Below are 13,089 nucleotides of genomic sequence, written 5' to 3'. Positions count from 1 at the left end.
GTTATTTGAATATTTAGAGGAGAAAGTCAGCATGTTGTTAAAAAAAAAAAGTAGGAGGGCCTAGCTAGCAGTCAGAACAGCTGACTGACCTCTACAGTCTTGTGAAACTATGGTACTTTATTTCAGTGGCTGATATTTTTGCTACTGGAATTAACTCCAAAGAAGTCAAAGTTCAAGGAGAGCTCTTATTATGCTGTTTACTGTATGTTAGACTGATGTCAGTCCTCTGTATGATTTCTATTCACTCAATATTTATTTTGTAAAAAAAATGTTATATCACCAGAGACTTTGGTGGAAGGAAGAGAATTGCCCATGATGTCATCACTTTAGATGGACTGAGGAGATGGATTAAACAGCTTTCAATGTAAGCTTCAGGAGCCGTGTTCAAATCCCTAGAGCCCACATGAGAAGGTGGGCATGGTCCCAGGCGTGTCCCTAACCCAATGCTGTGGGAAGTGGAGGTGGGAGCATCACTGAACTTACTGTTGGGTAGACATGCAGATGTCAGGATTTCCTAGAGGACCTTCTGAGTGCTAGGTGCTCAGTGCTGTTGCTTCTTGCTGGGGGATGGCAGATGCTAAGAACTTCAGGAGAAGGACCTGGTCGGGAGAAGTAGGTCATAGGTAGCATGTCTTTGAAGGTCCCTGGACGTTTGTCTCTGCTTCCTGCCAGCCATGAGGTAAAGAAATTCTTTTACTGGGGCTCCAGCCACCGTGATGCTCCATCCGAAACATGAGGTGGAGCTCTTGACCAAATCTGTGACTGTGAGCCAGAAATGAGAAAATAATAATTCTTCACTTTAAGGTGTTTTGGCAGATAGCAAATTCATAGCCACACAGAAGTAAAGAATATAGACTCAGATAGGGATGCCAGTTTAATTGGATGCTCCAAGACATTTTGTGTTGCATCATCCAGTTCAAGACTATATACTTGACACCTGATAGAAAGTTGCACCATCATAAGATAAGTCTGCTTATAGACACAGGATGGGATGAGGCAGAGAGGGGATGAGGAGATACCACTTATTGAGCTATTGAAGATCAATCTAAGCTACTTAGCTGAAGACAGGTAAAGTGACAGCAGTAATCCATGCAGGCCTGTGAGCTCTTAAACTTCTGGCCATTGATTTAGAGCAAGCCTCCCCAGAGTAAGGGAAGAAAATCAAAGTGCATAGGACACCCGTGTATAGGCACCGAAAGCTACAGAGGCAGGAGAATCCTGGGAAGGAAAAGGCAGAGAAAGTAGCCCAGCATCTAAGACTGCTCTTTCTTACAAGATGTGTACTGAATGTCAAAGGGCTGAGAGCAGAGAAGTTAAGCAGCGCTCCCAGAATCCCTCGCTCACAAAGGCCAGTTCTCAAAAGAATTGGAGCCTGAATTAGAATTACTTCCATCCTTGGCTGGCTTTAGGAGCTCTGCCCTTCGCCTAGATAACTAATAGAAGCAGAAAGTAAATCCTCTCTGGAAGGAAGGAGTGCTATTCAGAGACTTAAATTGGCTTTGCAAGTTCTCACGCACATTGGGCACAATTAAAATAATATTTTCTCTTTAAAGATATTCTTTTTATCTTCCTTTTAAAGATAAAGTCTAACTGGCTATGTACTCAAGAATGTCCTTGGACCCGTGATCTTCCCGCCTCCACCTCTGGAATGCTGGGATTACAGGTGTGCATCATCACCACTTTGTGTTTATGTGGTATAGGATTTTGAACCCAGGGTTTCATGTATTCCAGCCAAGGATTCTGCAGCTGAGCTACATCCCGAGCCTTCCTTACTTTAAACAAAACTAAGCAGTCTCTTTAAACCTAAAGCTACATGATGAGCATGCCTGCTGTATATTATGATGGATGGGAGCTGTATGATAGATGGTACCATTTTGCCTCAGTACCATTCCCACATAAAGAGTGCATCAGTAACCATGGTGATTACCCAGCAACCCATCTATCGCTTCAGGGCCAATTGCAGTAAACATCTGGGGCCATACCACTTATTGTTTGCTGCAATTCAAGAGAATAGTTACAGTGACATTTATTCATTTGCTTGAATATGTAATATATTATAATGCTTATTTTATAGACATATTTGTTAGCTAAATGATATAAACCCTCAACAGAAGTTTGTGCAATTAAATCGTAATAACCAAATCTGGGAGCCTCTGCCTATTTATAAATCTGGCGTTGTAGAAACAACCCCCTGTTATTATAGATGTCAAGTAGCTAAATAGTTTTCCATCTGATTTATTTATAGCATTTTATGTCAAACTGAAGTATAAAATGTATGGTTTTAAAAGGCAGTAATGTTCTTTTAGCAGCCATTACAAAAGTGACATTAAATTCTCAAGAATATGAGCAAGTGAATATATAATAAAAATCTATCTGAAACCCAATTGTTGAAGCTTCCTACGGTTGACTCCTGGGGACTATTAAAAATTATAGGATTTCTGTGGTCAAATGAGCTAAAAATAAGAGAGTTTAAAAGTCTTTTTTCTCTCTCTCTCTTAAATAAATATGCTATTTGCTAGGAGAAAGGGTACAATTTATTCACCCACAAATATTTGTTTAGGACTTACTCTGAAAGTACAGTAGTACGTTTACTACCCAGTATAGGGCTTCAATAAATAACTCAGTGGATGGATACATGAAATAAGCCAGAAAATCCGATTTCTTTAACCAGCCTCAAAGAATGCTAAGTCAGTTCCCAAAAGGCAACACATAAACACATAAAATATGAATTTATTTATGGCATAGTTTCAGAAAGATTATTTCAGATAAATGTGATATGGTAGAGCAAGATCACTGTACATATAATTTTGTGATATGTTTTCTGGAAGGGAACAGAGCTTGGCATCAGCTCTGGGGTGGACAGACAGGGAGGCACCAATGTGGGAAGGAGGAAGGCAGAACTTCAAGTCTGCCTGGGTGGGACCTGTAAATATGTCCTTGGAATAAAGCGGGTGCTTGTGGGCAGAGTTGGGAGGTCCTGAGGATGCACAGGGCGCTGATTAGTGAGACAAGTCCCTGGACATCCCGTGGATACCAGGGACCGATAGAGATGGTCCTAACAGGGCAATTGCACGATGGATTCACTGCGTTAGGGAAGGCATTTAGTCAGCACACTTGCTGTTTGAGCTGGAGTGTTACGTGGGCATGCAGAGCCAGAGCAGATAAGGGGCTGGTTATACAACAGTGACCACATGAGAACGGGGACCTGGAATATCAATGGTGTCTATGGAATGTAGAGGACGAAACTTGACTTTGAGCTCTTCTGGGCATGGCCTATCATGCATGTGCCTCCAGTGGTCTGTCATATAAATCTTTGTGATTGGCTGTCAGCGGGTCTTAGTTAGTTTTGATTTCAGATCCATAATTAAAGGAGAAGGAAAAATTAAGGTAAATGTCAATGCTTATTTTCAGTGACTGGGGTCATTATGATGCTAATGACCAAAACACAGCTTTCCAAGGAAAATGCTTTCTGAGAAGATGAGCCCAGTTTGGGCAGGCTGTGTTTGAACTTACCCTGGGACAACTAGGCCTAGAAGACCTTCCCTTATTCTGAAAATATATCAGTGCTAAGGGAAGCATGCTCAGCAAGCAAGAAAAACAAGGGCAAGGAATTCCCTCTTTGCAGCAGGCTTTCTTTTTCACTATGAGAATTTTTCTTCTTTTATAGATGCCAAGGCTTTTACTCATTTTACCATTTAATTGTTGGGATTGAGAATATTGAAGCCTGTTATTGGGATCTCTTTCTTCTTTGATATTTTACCTGGAAACGAGAAGTTTTAACATCCATTTTATTGCTTTCCTGAAGCCATCAATCCCAGCACTGGGGGAGCAGAGGAGGCTCAGGCCAACTTGGTCTGCACAGCAAGTGTCTGTCCAGCCCGTCTACAAGACAAAGATGCATGCCTATTACACTTCCATCCAATGGTGACCCTTCTTTCCTAATAGGAGTGTTCCTCAACACCCCTTTGCATCAGAGCTTCTGCTTGCTGTGGGATTTCATTGCTTATTCCCCTTTCTGTGTAAACGTGTTCACGATGGGACACACACACACTTATTCCTTCCTCTCCCCTAGACCGTCGATACTGTAGCAGTGGATCACTTTTATGATGTCTTAATTGGACCTAGTTAAAGAGATATTTAAACAAGAGTTGAAGATGCTCTGTGTCCCTTTTCCCTTGACCTTCAATTTCAATAGAGTTGCACAAAGTCAGCCATAGTGAGGTGCCTGTCATCCCTGCTTTTAAAACTATTTATTGATTTTCTTATTAGGAGTCTTCTCACTCCCCCAAGGCAGTACATAAAATCCCCCCCCCCCCCAGATTTCAGCTTAAGAAATTGCCATTCTTCATGTCCTTCCCACTCACTTGGATAAATCAGTCTCCACTGATTTGTTTTGTTTGTTTGTTTGAGCATGGCACTGAGATATTTGAGCACAACACAGAGCTCAAAGTTAAGTTGAAGTTAAACATGTCTCCCCCTCCCCCACTTGCTCAACTGCACCCCTTAACATTCCTCTGTAAGGCTCTGAAAACGTCTGGTAGGCAGGTTGCATCCCAATAGATCTTTGAGCTCTAGCCATTAGCCTTAGATCCCCTAGGTAACTTGCATGGTAATTACCACATTAGCTTTCTCAAGCTAAAAGGACTTATTCATTTGTGAAATCAGTTACAGAAATTACCAAGGACGACAACCATACTTAATTCTCACCTTTTCTGTCCTAGAAATACTATTATATTGATTTTAGGTTTGGGTAGGGTTCTCTAGCACCAATTGATTTATTAAAACATACTCATGTTTCTGAGATATAAGATGAAAACCTAATGATTGAAAATGGTGCTATTGTGGAAATGTTAATGAATAAGACCTTGCAAACGATTTGTAAAATAGATACTTTCTGACCAATTATTTTGTTATCAAGAAGGATTACATGCTGACAATTTTATTAAATCTTGAGCTAACCCCCAGGTTTGATTAAATTAAAATTCAATAGTCATCTTTATTTTGTGTTGAATATATAAGAAAATATCCTAGGACTGTGACAGTGAGATGGCTCAGCTGGTAAAGGCACTTGCCACCAAGCCTGATGACCCGAGTTCAATCCCCAGGACCCTCAAGGTGGATGCAAGGCAAGAATAGACCCCTGTGATTCATCCCTCAACCTCCACATGTGTGACATAGTATACACACATGAACAGACACAGAATAAATAAATATACTTTAAAACTTTTTAAAGACTCTAAAATTGTCTAATAGTTTCATTGTCAGGCTCCCAAAATACAGTGTTAGACAAAATAAACTTACATATAAAATGTTACATATACTAATTCTAAAAGTACATATTCACAAGACAAAACAAACTTACATATAAAACACTGCATATACTAATTCTAAAAGTACATATTCACAAGACAAAAATAAACTTACATATGAAACGTTACATATACTAATTCAAAAAGTACATATTCACATTGCTAAGGCAGTTTTATTAAATTTAGCTTGGTGTAAGTAAACAAGGTCTGCAAATAAACTGATAAACGAGTCACTTGATACCCTGCAAGAAGTCTTTGAACTGAAAAACCAAACTGAGTTTCACCACCAAGTTTTCAGTTATCTTTATTCCAACGCAACTGTAGTGTTTCTCCTCGTTACCACCTTGCCAGTTTAGTCTTTGTCGTGCAGACAGCCCTTCATGTTCGCGTCCCAGGCAGAGCGTTCTGAAGCACAAATTTCTTGGAGAAGCATGCATCATCTCTATTCTGTGCTTCTGATTATACAAGGCCTCATTTTTCTGAGCCACTCTCTTCCTCCTTCCCGTCTCCTTAAATGTTTGCTGCTTATGATTTGTGTATGATGCCTGTGATGACAGCCAAAAGCAATGCATATTTTATTCTTGCTCAAATTTAAGCAGAAGCATGCACTTTATGCTAGGTATTCTGGGTCAGTTGTCAGACCGAGACAGCCTCTTTCCGTTTCCTCCGCATCAGGACCATTTTTCACCGTTAATACCGTGTCATATCACCGTCTATCTGTCACGCCATTCGGCATGTCTGTGCATTTAGAAAAGCATCAAAAACCACGCCATTGCCATCACCTCTGCAGCATTTTATAGTAGAAACCAGTTCCTCTAGTTCCTTTTTTTTTTTTAGTTTTTAGAATCCAAAGTTTTCCATAAAAATGCATCACACTTCCATGGGACTCACTGGACTCTAAATTCTCTTCCAAAACTTATGTGCCAAGTTGCACTCAGTAGTGGCCACATTGCTGTACTCACTGTCAGATACGCCTCCCTGTAGGCTACCCCACGTCAGTCAGTCTTCTTGTCTTTATAACATTGGCTTCAGCGTCATTGGCACTGCAGAGCTTGTTTAAGCATTGCTACCGTATCAGCCAGTGTTTTAACAGTGCCCCTTTACAGCGAGGCTCTCAGCACAATCAAAAAGTTTCTGTTCCTTTGCTTTGATAATCACATTCTCTCATGTTTTATTTTGCATTGGTTTCGTTACTCAAACAGATGAGCTCATCTTTCATAAACTTAATGGTACCCATGCATATACAAGCCATGAAGGGAAACACTCAGTTATCTGATGCTGCCTCAGTTCGGTCTTTATACATTCTCTCATCTTAGATGGAGGCTTGAAATGATTCTATTGAATTTTGGCGTGTGTGTGTGTGTGTGTGTGTGTGTATTCACATGTGAGGGTGCCTGTGGAGGATGCCAGAAGATGGTATGAGATCTGTCAGGACTGGAGTTACAGTTGTAAACTGCCTGGGCTAAGTGCTGGGAAGCCAGTTGGGCTCTCTGGGAGACCAAGAAGCACCTTTAATTGTCATGGTGTGTGTGTGTGTGTGTGTGTGTGTGTGTGTGTGTGTGTGTGTGTGTGTGTGTAGAGTTGTGCATGTCACAACACTGGTATGGGGGTCAGAGAAAACCTTTTCGCAGCTGGTTCTCTGCTTCCGCCTTTATGTGGTTTCCAGATCATCAGAGTTGCACAAAAAGTGCTTTACCCAATGGTCTGTGTCACTAGTACAGTTTTGGGCTTCTCTGTGGCTGACGGGTTATGAAGAGCTTTGAGTGGATTGAGGTATTATAAGGTTGAGCACTCAGCAAAACTATAAACCATATCATACTTTATATTTTATTTATGTCTTTAGCAGTATTGAGTATTTCTTTTCTCCATCAGGTTCTTGAGTTCTATTTCTGTATCTTGCTTTTTTTTTTTTTTTTAGGAACTCATAAGTTGTTTCAAGTCCTTTTTTTATTTCTCAATGTAATGTCTGGGGTTGGACGGGCTAGACCACCACACCATATCAAGTTTTCATGCTCCCAAATATTGTTTTTCTCATTTTAGCATTCTAATTCCTCTGTGGAGAACTCACTGGCCTCTGATACCCTAAGTCTTGTCACCCATGAGGGACTGGTGGCCTTCTCCAAAATGGAGAGGAGGGAAATGAAGACCCAAGTTGCCATGATGATTTGAACACAGGATAATTTTAAAGGCACACTGTACAATTTCAAAAAATAATTTAATATAACTCAGTGTCTTAAGCATATTTACAATCTATAAACGATCAAAACTGACTAATTCCATAATATTTTCATTATACCCAAATATCTATTCCCATTTATAGTAGCTTCCTATTTTTCCTTCCGTTATGACTTTGTCAGCCAGTGATCTGCTTTCTGGCTATATATGTTTGCCTCCTCAGGAAATTTAATACATATGGAATTGTACAGCATGGTCAACATGCTCTCCTTTATTTATTAGCTTCTTTTTCTTAGCATGATGCTCTTAAGATCTACCCACATGTTTAAGTGCTTCCCTCTGGTAAATTGTCCTAATATGTAGGTCTGCTGCTTTGTTACTGTTTGTTTTAGTTACTTTGCTTGTTGCTGTGATAAAAAAGACTTCATCAAAAGCATCTTAAAGGAGAAGGCTTTGTTTTGGCTCGTTGGTTACAGTTGGGGGGGGCAGTTGCATCAGCAGTTAGTCATATTACATTTACAGTCATGATGCCGTGGGTCAAGAATGCTTGCACCCAGCTCACTATCTCACTTCTATACAGTCTAGAGTCCAAGCCCAGGGAATGGCACCACCCGCAGTGGGCAGAGCTTCCCAACCCAATCCAGTCAAGATAATCATCTCCACAGGCATGCCCAGAGGGGAGCCAGTGCCCTAGGGGTTTGCCAAGAACTTTTTCTAGGTGATTCCAGGTCCCATTAAGTTGATAGCTGAGATTGTCCACTGTTCTTTTTGGTGATGGACATTTGGTTTCTTTTGGCTTTGTTTTTGAATATATGTTTTCATTTCTTTTAGTATATAGTTAGGAGTGGAACTAATAGTCACATGGTAATTGTATGTTTAGTATTTTGAGGAACTGAAATCTTTATTCCAAAGCAACGGCACCATTGTACAGTCCTGATTACATGTTAAGGCCTAAATTTTTCTTTATCCTCCATGACATTTCTGGGTTGTGGATTTGATTTGCATTTCCCTTGTCATTCATGTGGCCAAATATCTTTGATATGCACAGCAACTATTTTGTATCTACAGTAGAACAATATCTAATCCAGTCCTTGAGTTACTTTAAAATTGAACTATCATTTTACTGTTGAGTTGCTACTGTAATTTATAGATTTTTTTGGTAGCAAATTTCTAATCATAAAAATGATTCGAGAGAATTTTCTCCCGTTCTGTAGGCTGCTTTTTCCCTTTCTTGGCTGTGTCCTGTGAAGCACAATGCATTTAAATTCTGATGTAATGCAATTTGTCCTTCTTTTGTCACTGATAATTTTGGTTTTGCATCGAATAAAGTATTCCCCAACTGAAGCTTTATGACTATGCTGCGGTTTGGATACATAATGGTTTTCCCATGGGCTCATGATTTGAAAGATCAGTCCCAACATGAGACTATCTGGGAAATTACGGGAACATTGGATGATGTGTACTAGCTGGAGGAAATGGGCCCCTAAGGGCAGGTCCTTGGGAGATAATATCCCTAACAACTTCGTGTCTTACTTTCTGCCTCCTGGAATACCATATTGTTCACCGAACTGCTCTACCATATCTTCCCTGCCATGGTGAACTGAAATATTCTAAGACTTTTCCTTCCTTATACTGTCAACGTCATGGCACCATGATGGAAAAGTAACTAATAGAGGAAATTGGTACCACAGAAGAGTGATCATTCCTATGGCTAAATATGAGTATGTAGTTCCTCTGCCTTTCAACTGATTTTAGGGAGGAATTTGGTGACATTTGGATATGGATGTGGGCTATAAACACTCTAGACTGTAAGTAGAGCTGAATCAGAAATTCTGGCAAGACCAAATTTTTGACAAAAATGCAGAAAGTGTGAACATATTTTGTTGTGTTTCGGATGGGAAAAAAGGACTCCACTGAGCACTGTGCTAGGGCCATTAGTGTTATATACTGGCAGAGGATTTGGTTCGTATCTTAAGACTGGGGGAAAAGCTGCCTTCAAAGATGACAAGTAATTAATTTGATGGAAGACATTTCAAGACAACATAGCATTCAGGCTGTGGCATGGTTATTGCTGACTGATTTTATGAAGGTTTAATGTTAAACTTGGAAGCAAAAAAACTGAGTGGGTAGATTTGAAAATATACAGTCTAATACATTCTAGCTGTGTGTGTGTGTGTGTGAGAGAGAGAGACAGAGACAGAGACAGACAGAGACAGAGAGACACACAGACACACACAGAGAGAGAGACAGAGAGACAGAGAAAGACAGAGAGAGAGACAGAGAGAGAGAGAGAGACAGAGACAGAGAGACACACAGACACACACACACAGAGAGACAGAGAGACAGAGAAAGACAGAGAGAGAGAGAGAGACAGAGAGACAGAGAAAGACAGAGAGAGGGACAGAGACAGAAACAGACAGACAGACAAACACACACACACAGAGAGAGGGAGAGAGACAGAGAGAGACACAGACAGAGACAGAGAGACAGAGAGACAGACAGACAGACAGACAGACACACACACACACACACACACAGAGAGAGAGAGAGAGAGAGAGAGAGAGAGAGAGAGAGAGAGAGGGAGTGTTATAAGTGATGGGAAAGGAAAGTCTTCCTAAAGAGATCAGGGCTTGTAAAGAGAAGCCTTGTCCTTTGCATTGGAACAATAGGGATTTTGCCAGAACTCACTGTAGGTTCATTTAAAAGGTTTACCCTTGAGAAGGGAGTGCCAATAAAGCCTTCTGTACACACAAAGAAGCTCGAGGAAATGTTTCCCTGGGAAATGAAGCCATCCATGTAATCCATGTGTTCTTTAGTTGTTTTCTCAGGGCATCCACCTACTTCAGAAGCTGGCAAACACACCCTGGCACCATCTATGTAACTCCGACTTTGTAGACATGCAGAACGCATGAGTTATGGTGTCTTGGAGGCTTCCACCAAGGTTCCAGAGAAAAGCTTGCAATGTCAGGCAGCAGTTGATAAGGTCAGACTCTACGTGTGGAGCTCCTGGGTAATGCGTGATATTCTCAAACTTAATTCCCAAACTTAAATGGAGAGGCTAGGATGTCGGAATTCTGGCAACAAAGAACACCTCCCAAGACAAGCTGCAGGGAATAAGTGGGAACAGTTTAGATAGAAGCCAGGTAGGAATACTATAGCTATGAAACTGGTGCTACCCAAGGTTCTCCAAGATAACATCACAATACCATGTACCCTGATGGAGTTCAAGTGCTTAAGATTGTTGGAGGTTGGTCTGGTGTGTTTTGATGCTAATTACTGCTTGCTGTCTCTGCCACCCACCTGTACCTCGCCTAGGAGCCTAACAAGTTTGACTAATAAAAGGCCATCCCACCTGGGCAGGGCAAAGGGACAGACGTGGCTAAAGTTCCAGGGTTTGGGGAGAGAGAGGAAGAGACCTGAGGAGAGGAGAAGAGAAGAAGGCTGCATCATGGGTTAGGTGGAGGAGAAGCACATGTCTGGCGTGGATGGAGGACTTGGCCCAGACGAAGAACATCAGCAATTATTTGGGATTATGGATGGGAGGTAGCTTGAGAGAAGTTATTACAACCAGATGGCATGCTTGCCCCGCTATGGGAAGGAGTTTAGGGGATTAATATCTGCCCTGCCCCAGATTAACTAAGGCTATTTTAAAATATAACAGGTGTCTGTGTCTTGATTGATTGCTAGCAGGTTAGAAAATACTGCTCTAATAATAATTACAGGCCTGATAATAAACATTATTAGACAGTCCTGGTAAAATAACTACAACAATTCTTGCTCTCCTGTCTGGCTCTTGCTCTGAACCTGTCTCTTTCTACCTTCCTACTGCTTTTGGGTGGTGGGGAGTGGGAATGTTCATCGTATATTGGTAGTATGTAACCTTTTCCTGTCACAGGGGCTCACTGCTAAGAGTTTGCCTTGGGTTTCAGAAGACCTTGAAACCGTGGACTTTTGAACAATTTTGGAAATAGTAGTACTATAGAGATGGTGCCAGTTAGTTTTGGTACCTTGAACCAAGCCTGTCAGTCACCAGGAAAAAAGGAACCTCAATTGAGAAAATGTCTCCATCAGTTTTTCTGTAGCCAAATCTGTGGAGCATTTGATTGATTTAGGAGTGCTCAGCTCACTGTGGGTGGTGCCATCCATGGGAAGGTGATCCTGAGTTGTATAAGAAACCAGGTTGAGTAAGCCACGAGGAACAATCTGGTAAGCCACACTCCTCCACGGTCTCTGCTTCAGTTCCTGCCTCTGCGTTCCTGCCGTGAGTTCATACTCTGACGTCTCTCAGTGATGGAGTATGACTTGGAAGTGTAAGATGAAACAAACACCACTCGCCTCTCCTAAGCAAGTATTGGTGGTAGTGTTTATTACCTAATGCTACAGTAAGGCACTGTAGCATTAAAGGCATTTACTTCATGAGGTGGCCTTGACTATTTGGGTGACAGGGGTGGAAAGTCATGGTGTAAATGTGTAATGTTCCTCAGAGGATCACATTTGATTGCTTGGTGGTGGTATTTTGGGGGAATGTGCAAACTTTCCAAGGTGGGGCTTTGGTGGAGGAAGTCAGTCACTGGCAGCTGCTGTTGGACCCTTCCTGACCACTTCCTGCCTCTCAGCCTCCTGGGCCACTGTGATATAACCTGCACTGCCCTAGCCTGCTGCTGGGACTGTCATTATTACCTGCTAAGGTATACTGAAATCTCTGAAACGCTGAGTTCAATAAATCTTTCCACTTTAACTTGTCTGTGCCAGGTAATTTGGTCACGGTGATGGAAAATAAACTAAAACAGCCTATATTTTCTTCAAAGACTTTCAGTTTTAGCCTTTACATTTGATCCCATGATCCATTTGGAACTAATTATTGTGGCAAAGATAGGTCTCCAAATTCATATCCATTAACCTGAGTGCCACTTATTGATAAAAACTATTTTTACTGCATTGCTTTGAAAGCCTTATGAAAAATCATTTTATGGGCCAGTATGATTGCTCAGTGCATCACCACTTGTAACACAAGCTCTGAACTTGTTCCTCTTCTTCCGTCCTTGTTGGGGGCCATGCAGGAGGAGCAACAAAACAGCTCTAGAACTCACAGAATATGGCCCACCAGTTAGCATACCCCACAATGGGCGTGTCTCGGCCAGGCATAACTCCAAGAACTACAAGTCCTGAGGACTTCACAGTGTTATGGAGCATAGCTCTGCTTGTTAGTCTTGTGGTCCTCATGATCCCCTTAATATATGAATTGTGTGAGTACTGTAAAAGGAGCTTCCGGCACTCACTGGGCAGTATCATTGGCACTCACAGTAACAATGCTTGATCTCTTTCAAGCATTGCTGCTGGAGCAGATTAATGATTCAACAACCACCGTTAAAAAGAACCTGCAGATGTAGATCACTAACAATGACCCTTAGAAAGAACTTGGAAAAATAGATTGCTCAACAAGATTAGGCAAAGATGTTTTGGCTAGTGGCTCTGAAGTAGAAAATCTTAGGGGAAAATAGATTGTTTAGCAAACTTACATAAAGATAGTTTAGCTATTGGCTCTGATGCAGACAATCTTAGGAAATAATTTGAAGTGAAGAAAAAGTACACTCTTAATAGTAAA

At 41.3% G+C, this 13,089-nt stretch overlaps 1 protein-coding gene across 1 annotated transcript in view; it reads left to right on the top strand.

Annotated features, from left to right (window-relative positions):
- Positions 1 to 13,089, top strand: part of ST8SIA6 (ST8 alpha-N-acetyl-neuraminide alpha-2,8-sialyltransferase 6) — a 149,380-nt gene that overhangs the window by 103,663 nt on the left and 32,628 nt on the right. The window lies entirely within an intron of this gene.

The sequence above is a fragment of the Acomys minous genome (assembly GCF_964271855.1).
Source record: "Acomys minous genome assembly, chromosome: 5".
NCBI classification, from domain to species: domain Eukaryota; kingdom Metazoa; phylum Chordata; class Mammalia; order Rodentia; family Muridae; genus Acomys; species Acomys minous.
The sequence above is the reverse complement of the archived record's forward strand: the minus strand, read 5'-3'. Positions and strand labels throughout refer to the sequence as shown.